This window comes from Chlorocebus sabaeus, chromosome 21 (assembly GCF_047675955.1).
Source record: "Chlorocebus sabaeus isolate Y175 chromosome 21, mChlSab1.0.hap1, whole genome shotgun sequence".
NCBI lineage: Eukaryota > Metazoa > Chordata > Mammalia > Primates > Cercopithecidae > Chlorocebus > Chlorocebus sabaeus.
This window is the reverse complement of record NC_132924.1, coordinates 118,724,585-118,733,257: the sequence shown is the minus strand read 5'-3', so window position 1 is coordinate 118,733,257 and position 8,673 is coordinate 118,724,585. Positions and strand designations below refer to the sequence as shown.

General features: G+C 34.4%; 1 long non-coding RNA gene across 1 annotated transcript; it reads left to right on the top strand.

Annotated features, from left to right (window-relative positions):
• Positions 1 to 878: 878 nt before the first annotated feature.
• LOC140709583 (uncharacterized) lies at positions 879 to 6,992 on the top strand. The gene is made up of 3 exons (XR_012090081.1): positions 879 to 1,160; positions 4,305 to 4,419; positions 5,989 to 6,992. It is a non-coding gene; the product is annotated as an uncharacterized lncRNA (long non-coding RNA).
• The last annotated feature ends 1,681 nt before the right edge of the window (positions 6,993 to 8,673 follow it).

Here is an 8,673-nt window from a genome sequence, read left to right as displayed (position 1 = left end):
GTTCATAGCAGCACCATACCCAATAGCCAAAAGAGGGGAGCAACCTAAATAGCCATCAATAAATAGATAACAATAACAAATACATAGATAACTACAACAAATAAATAGATGTAGCATACAGATGTATCCAGTCAACCCTTGAACAACACATGTTTGAACTCCAAGAGTCCACTAATGTGCAGCTATTCTACTGCCTCTGTCACCCATGCAACAAGACCAATCTCTCCTTTTCCTACTCCTACTCAACCTACTCAGTGTCAAGATGAGAATGAAGACCTTTATATTAATATACTTCTATTTAATGAATAGTAAATATGTTTTCTCTTTCTTATGATTGCCTTAATAGCTCCTTCTTCTTTCTTGCTTATTGTAAGAATACAGTTGTAGAATACATACAATATACAAAGTATGTGTTAATCACCTGTTTATGCTAACAGTAAGGTTTTCAGTCAACAGTAGTCTGTTAGTTGTTAATTTGGCAGGGAGTCAAAATATATATGCAGATTTTTGAATGCACAGGGAGTCAGTGCCCCAACCCCTATGTTGTTCACATCAACTGTACATATAATAGAATATTATTCTGATATGAAAAGGGAAGACTGCAGCACTGAGAAATACTACAACATGGATGAACCTCAAAAGCGTCATGCTAAGAGAAAGAAGATAGACACAAAAGTTCACATAGTGTGTGATTCCATGTGAAATAACCAGAATAGATAAATCCACAGAGAGAGCAAACAGCTTGGAAATATCCAGAATAGATAAATCCACAGAGAGAGAAAAGAGAGAGAAATATCCAGAATAAATAAATCCACAGAGAGAAAAAACTGAGAGACATATCCAGAATAGATAAATCCACACAGAGAGAAAACATTCCCAGTAGTTATCAGAGACGGGGGAGAGGGGAGAATGAGAAGTGACTACTTCATGGGTATAAGGTTTTCTCTGGGGGTGATGAAAATATTTTGACATCTGATAAAGGCGGTGGTAGTACAGCATTGTGAGTATACTCATTGCCACTGAATTGTGCATTTTAAACTGATTGATTTTATGTGGTGCAAATTTCACTTTAATTATAAAAAGGGAATCAACTTTTAGAAGCTAACCTTGGGAGAAGGTAGAGACTGGAAGGGGTCACAAGAAAGGTTTCTGGGATGTTGGTAAGTACTCTTTCTGAAATTGGTTACTGGTTTTTAGAAAAATCAATTTGTAAAATTCTTCAAGTTCTATACTAATGATATGTGCACTTTGTAAGTGTTATACTTAAATAAAATAAAATGCTCACTTTTACAAAAAGAAAATATTCTGAAGTATGTATGGTCATTTTCATTTAAGCAACATTGTACAGTATACTACAACCAGTAACTGTGGCACATATGCTGTTGAGTCCTGAAATTGTTACGGCAAATCCTAAACTCTTTCCGTTTCATTATGCCCTAGAGCTCACAAAAGATCCCTGAGACTACTTTATCATCCAGAAATTTTATACTGAGCATTTTTCTCAGTCTGATACTAAAAAACCAAGACAGTTTTTGTTCTTGCAGTTTGCAAATTACTAATAACTGTTGCTTATTAAAAAATTGCATTAACAAACTCATGTCCAAGTGTTGGCTGATGTCAAATATTATGGACGTTAAAAAGAAAGAATGGAATATCAACTGATCTTAAGAGAATATAAAGTAAGCTCAAATATTGATTAATGTATTAAACTGCTAATTAATCTTCTATCCACTGTTTCTGCAGAGCTAGAAAATGTTAAATTTTCTCTCCCTAATGGATTATCACCTTGTCTTGTCTCCAAATGCCTTACAATTATTTTTTGGATAACTCAATTATTCTATTATTTTTGTTTGACTTAGAAAACAGAACTAAACAATATAGCTAATGGAAAATCTAAACATGAAAGGTATGTCTTACAAAATACACTGCCACTCTCCCAATTGAGCACCTTGCTGTCTCATTAATGCAGTTGTTTAGATGGGTGTGCTATCGGATTAGCAGGACCCTCTTTGTTTCCCTTTGTGTTGATTTTCACAACACCATCTTAGTTGGCAATTTCCCATTTTTCTCTGAGGTTGCTCAGCAAAAAAGAAAAGCTGACAACTTTCCTGAAATATTTGTATAAATCCATCTATTTTTTCACTGCATCTGTCACATATCTACCTGAAGGTATGGAACTGGAGCTCTCTTAAAATGTTATGCCTTAGGCCAGTATACTTCTGTTGTGATCAGTGGGGTATCCCCCAAGAGAGCTAGTCACCTAGTTTCTAATTTGTGTTCCTATAAAATCAGCTTGTGGGACACAAAGACACACACCCACACACAGTTGAGTATGTATGTATATAAATATTTATGTTTCTGTGATTGTGGAATCTATCACTCATTTATCTATCTATCTACCTATCTATCTATCTATCCATCCATCCACCCATCATCTCTTTTGAAAATCTTGTACTTTTTATGTGGTGTGGATGCCAGTGGAATGCTACGGTGTTTTTACGTACTACTCACCTGTTACCCACAAATAGTAGGCATGAAGAAAACACATCAACTATTACTATTACCAGGTGGATTTTAAGCTGCTAAATGCCATGTCTATGTAATGATTAAAACAATTCACATTTAGGACTAACACTGTTTGAGTAGTATGGCAACAAGATTGCTCAAATAGGTCAATTTTACATTTTTATATATTAATAAAAACTATTCATACTACATGCTAGTGTCTGTAACATTAGATTTTCAAGAACTCAACAATCAAAGTCTCCGAAGACAGAGGGTTTTATTCCCTCGCTTTTATTTTCCACTGTATTCCAAAAGTCTGGAACAGTGCTTGGCGGGTAGTAGGGAATCAATTACATTTGTTTAATATGTGAACAAATCCACACATAATTAAAGTTATAAGTGTGAATAATTTTTAAGTTACATGTTTATATAAACTACTACACTAAAATACAAATCAATGAATTAAATATAATATTGATGTGAATTATAAATAATACGTACACATTATTAGTATTTAAATATAAAATTGAGACACTATGTAAAAGTACCATTGTTCTTTAGTACCCCGGTCTCTTTACTAAGTCTTAGAACAGTATCTGAAGATTTTTAATACTCAGCAAATAGATTCTGCAAAGACCTGCTACAGCCAAACAGATTATATCCATCTTTATTTCACTAAGCCCAAACAAATGTTCTTGGCTTCTTCAGTCTGAAAGATGAAACTGGGTGTGGCAATGCAGGACATCAGATTTGTTTCACCGATGTAATTTTGGGAGATAAAGAGGAATCAAGAAAAAGAAACCAAATTATATCCTAGTTAAAGAAAACTACACATTTAAAATGCACTTCCATTATTTATAGCTCCTAATATAGCTACGACTAAATTCCAAAGCTATAAAATAAATAGATATGTTTTATTTTATTCTTTTATTGCATCTTCAGATTTTTCAATAGAGTGAGTCTCATATCTATATTGAATTTTATTAATGGAAACCAAACACATTTGAAATGCACTATCTCTGAATAGTTCGCTCCATTCATTCAGCCATATTAACTGAAGATAACACCAAGAACAGCATTATCCACAATAGATTTGTTCTCAGTTCAATTTAATAAAAGAGTTACAAAACTTTAAACATACTCATGGATCATCCCTGCTAGAAGTTACAACACTTTTGGGGAAAAATGGATACAAAATAAATATTTGTCATAGTTCATCTCTGTAAAAAGTTACAACATTTTGGGGAAAATAATACATTGAGTACTGTAAAAATCACAGAAAACTCTAAAATTACAACAAGAAACTGTTAAGTTGAATATAATTAAATGCTAAAGTATATATTATAAACAATAAATTCTAAGACTAGCTAGGAGAAAGATAAATGCTACCTGCTGTTGCAGGAGGAAGCTTCTGGAAGGTGGTAGAAAACTTTAATGAGCATTTAAGAAGCTGAAAAACTGAGATGGAGCTGTAAATCCTAAAGGCCTGCAAAAGATAAAATACGTATTTTAGCTGTGAGAAATCATCGCTCTTAAAGTACAACCTTTTGGAATCCTATTGTTACAGGAAAGGGGTCCAGATTCAGACCTCCAAGAGAGGGTTCTCGGATCTCACGCAAGAAAGAATTCAGGGCAAGTCAATAGAATAAAGTGAAAGCAAGTTTATTAAGAAAGTAAAGGAATAAAAGAATGGCTACTCCATAGACAGAGCAGCCCTGGGGGCTGCTGGTTGCCCATTTTTATGGTTATTTGTTGACATGCTAAACAAGAGGTGGATTATTCATTCCTCCCCTTTTTAGACCATGTAGCATAACCTTCTGACATTGTCATGCCATTTGTAAACTGTCAGAGTGATGGTTGGGAGTGTAGCAGCGAGGACAACCAGAGGTCACTCTCGTCACCATCTTGGTTTGGGTGGGTTTTGGTTGACTTCTTTACTGCAGACTGTTTTATCAGCAAGGTCTTTATAACCCGTCCTTGTGCCAACCTTCTATCTCATCCTGTGACGTACACTGCCTTAAACATCTGGGAATGCAGCCCAGTAGGTCTTAGCCTCATTTTACGCAGCCCCTATTCAAGATAGAGTTGCTCTGGTTCAAACAACTCTGACATCATTAAAGCACCAAGTACTTAGCGCTCCCTGGATGACTTCTCTGTACTGTGCCTTAGAACTCAAAATATAGATAGGTAGAAGGGGAACAACAGTAATAGTTGTAGGCTATCACCTCTGGATCTAATCAGGGATTCTGTTAAATTCTTTCAAAATAAACAAATGAAGAGCTTTATGTTAGCGATGACTTAGTCTATTTTTTGTTGCTGTAACAGAATACTTACGATTGGGTAATTTACAAAGAATAGAGGTGGATTTCTTACAGTTTTGGAATCTGGGAAGTCCAAAGTCCAGGGCACTGCTTCTGACAAGGGACTTCTTTCAGTGTCATCCATGGCAGAAAGAAGAAGGGCAAAGAAGTACATTAGAGAGAGATATATAATTGAATTTGAACTCACATTCATTACAAACTCACTCTCAAAATAAGGAACACACTCCCTCAATAATAACTTTAATCCATTCACGAAGGAAGAGCCCTCATGACTTAATCACCTGTGAAGGTCCTACCTCTCAATACTGCTACATTGGGGATTAAGTTTCCAACATGTACTTTTTGACGGGCACATTCAAACCATAGCAGCCATGTGTTCCTAAAGCTATGTATGCATCTCATATATTGTATGTATTTGAAGATCTCTGAAAATGCTGACTGTAAAGACCACACTATAGATAACATCCATATTAAGAGGTAAAAATTATGAATTATACCAATTAACATTCTGTATATAATTACAATACGTTGGAGTAGATGCTGATTTATCTATAGAATTTCTGAATTTGATTCCCTGTGCTTAAATCAAAGATCATGGAATTTAAACATGCTTGTATAGGTACATTTAGTTCCATATTTACAGTTATCACTGAGCAAAAGTTATATCAAATCTATCCGCAAAAATTTTGGAAAGTTTCTTATTTTAATAATTTCAGTATTTGTGAAGTTTTCTTCCTTCCTTCATCAACGATTCCTAGAACATACTAATAAAATTACTTACTGTTCCACTGATAATAAGATATAAACTTGCTTTTCTCCTAAAGAGTATTTACTCAAAAAGCAATCGGAAACATTAAAGGTAATGTTTAACAGTGGTCACGTATTATCTCACTATTGTAACGATCACTGTTTGGTTGCAAATTGTGTAGTCAGCACGTACATGTTTTGCCAAAAAAATTCCTTTTTTCTCCCATTTTAAAAAATACTAGTGATAAGCATTTTAAAGATGCTCAGCGGGATTCATAGTAATCAGTGTAACTATGATGACTTAGCTAAACGTATTTTTGTAGATTAAAGTGTGGCATTATTGAATTTTAATGTGTCTCCCTTTCTGATTTGTAATATAATTCTATATTATATTTTAAAATTTACGTTATCACAGGTTGATTTCTCTAAGAAGTATGTGCTGAAATGAAGTTAAGAGTACAAAATATTTATTGGAGAGTAGTAACACAGAGGAGACATAGGATTTGGCAGAAGTACTAAACCATGGTGAAGACCTGCTAAAGTCTGTTAGTCCAAAGGGGAGCTCTAAAGTAAATATGAGCCATAAATAGGGAGCCTCACATTGGATGGAAATGGCCAAGCTCTTTTATAACCACCTTCTCCTTCAGACACTGCCTACAATTCACCCTGGGAAAGCAAAACCTCATTCAGTCTTTGTCAGTCCCTTAAGAAGATTGAGATTTCAGCTTGTAACTGTTGAAGCAAAACCTAAAGTGGCTAATAATGGGAGTTTGTCACAACCATCTTAACACAAATATAAAATATTTGCATGAACTGTAATAACCTTTTATTGATAAATTAAAAATGTATCAATAAAATACAGACTTCAATAACATTAGTAAAAAATCTTTTCACTTTTCTTAAGCAATTCAGAATAGATCATCTTTCATTTTAGTTCCTACACTTGATCTTTAGAAGAAAAAAAAAACCTTCTTTTTTTTGTTATAATGCAAACGCTTTGCTTTAACATAAAAAGGAAAAAGGGAAGACTGGCTGAGAAAAAAAAAACTCTAAAAACTATCTAGCATATTCTAAAGATAATTCATGCATTTGAGATCATTTGAACAGTACATTGTCTTTAGTTATAAAGAGAAATGTGAAACTATTTTTACAATTAATTACATTTATCAGCAGGAAATAAAATGTACCAAAATTGACCTGTATATGAGTGATGGTTGTAACAAAGTTATTGATTTTTCCTGTTGGGAATGTCATCCAAAACGGGCATGATCTTTTGAAGCAAACTCAAAATCCAAACAATGTCTTCAAAGGTAGACATGTTGTTAACAATGGTTCCTGCTGTTTTCTATGAATGGGCAGTAATATTCTCTATAACATTAGCCCTTGGAAATTAAAATGGCCTTTATTGAAAACATAGAAGTCTGTCAAAACGCTATGTTTTTTTAAATAAGGAACACTGCTAATCCTATAAAATGGTTTCTCCCTCTCACCTAATCACTACAATTATGCCTCTAAACTAACAGAAAGATACCAAATTTAATCTCTGATCAAGTATCACAGCGACTAAAAAGGGAATTAACTTACTTGCAAGGGAGTAGAGAGAACATACTACATTTTGGACATTGGGCATGCTGCATTCTGTCTTAAAGTAATTTAAGAAATAAAATTTATGAAAATTCTTCTGGGAATAAATATTACACAGTAGACTTCAAAGAGAAATGCCTTGCTGTGAGTCACAGGCATATGCAAAGGACTATTTGAAATTGCCTTAAATGAATCTCATTTAGGGAAAATTACAGATTAGAAGAAAACTCAAGATCAGAATTTGGAGGAAGCTTGGAGAACAAATATTTGTATATAAATAGAGGTTCAAATAACTGCAAATCAATTATCTCTAGGAATTGGGAAAACTACTGTGACGAAAAGAGTACTGGCTTGAATACTAAACTCTGTTGCTTTTTCTTGCTCTATTTGTATTTGTTCATGCCAAAATCACACTGTCTAAGCTAGTGAGGCTTTAAAGTAGGTCTTCATATCTGGTATCTTTTTCAAGATTGGCAGCTTTCCATATACACTTTGGAATTAGCTTTTCAATTTCTAAAAGAGACCTGCCAAGATTTTGATCAATACTTTATTGAATTTATAGATAATGTTTGGGGAAAACGATATCTTTACATGTTGTACATTTCCAAATCATGAACACAGCATGCCTTATTTAGATAATATTATTTTCTTTAATTATTACACCTGTGTGTGTATGTGTTCTAAACTTAATTTCAGATGTATTTCTTAGCATATGAGTTTTCTTATTATTCTAAATTGTATCTCTAAAGACTGGAAGAAAAATAATTGCAATGACGACTACTAAGAAAGGGTGTAGTCTAGGGAATGTATAAAGAACTCGTATAAATGAATAGGAAAAAAGCAGCCATGCCAAAGGAAAACCGGGCAAGGTACTTGGACAGAAAATGATTAAAAGGATATTCACATGGCCAGTAAGTATAGGAAAATGTGTTCAACCTCATTAGTCTTAATGGAAATAAAAATGAAAACCATAAATAGATACCACTATGTATTTGCCAGGACCAAGATGACACACAAGGACAAGTATTTGTAAGGATGTAATGAAAATTCAAATACACTGCTAATCAATGCAAATTTATATAACAACTTTGGAGAATTACTTGGTCTAACATACTAAAGTTGGACATGTTCATATGGTTTATTAACATCCCACTTTCCATTGGCCAGGACGCCAGCAAAAAATGACTAACTTTTTTTTTTTTTTTGAGATGAGTCTCGCTCTGTCCCCCAGGCTGGAGTGCGGTGGTACGATCTCGGCTCACTGTAACCTCCACCTCCCGGGTTCAAGGGATTCTCCTACCTCAGCCTCCTAAGTAGCTGTGAATACTGGCCCTCGCCACCACACCCAGCTAATTTTTTGAATTTTTAGTAGAGATGAGGTTTCACCGTGTTAGCCAAGATGGTCTCAATCTCCTGACCTCGTTATCTGTCCTCCTCAGTCTCCCAAAGGGCAGGGATTACAGGCATAAGCCACCGTGCCCGGCCGACTAAACTACTTTTAAAGTATCACCTTTTA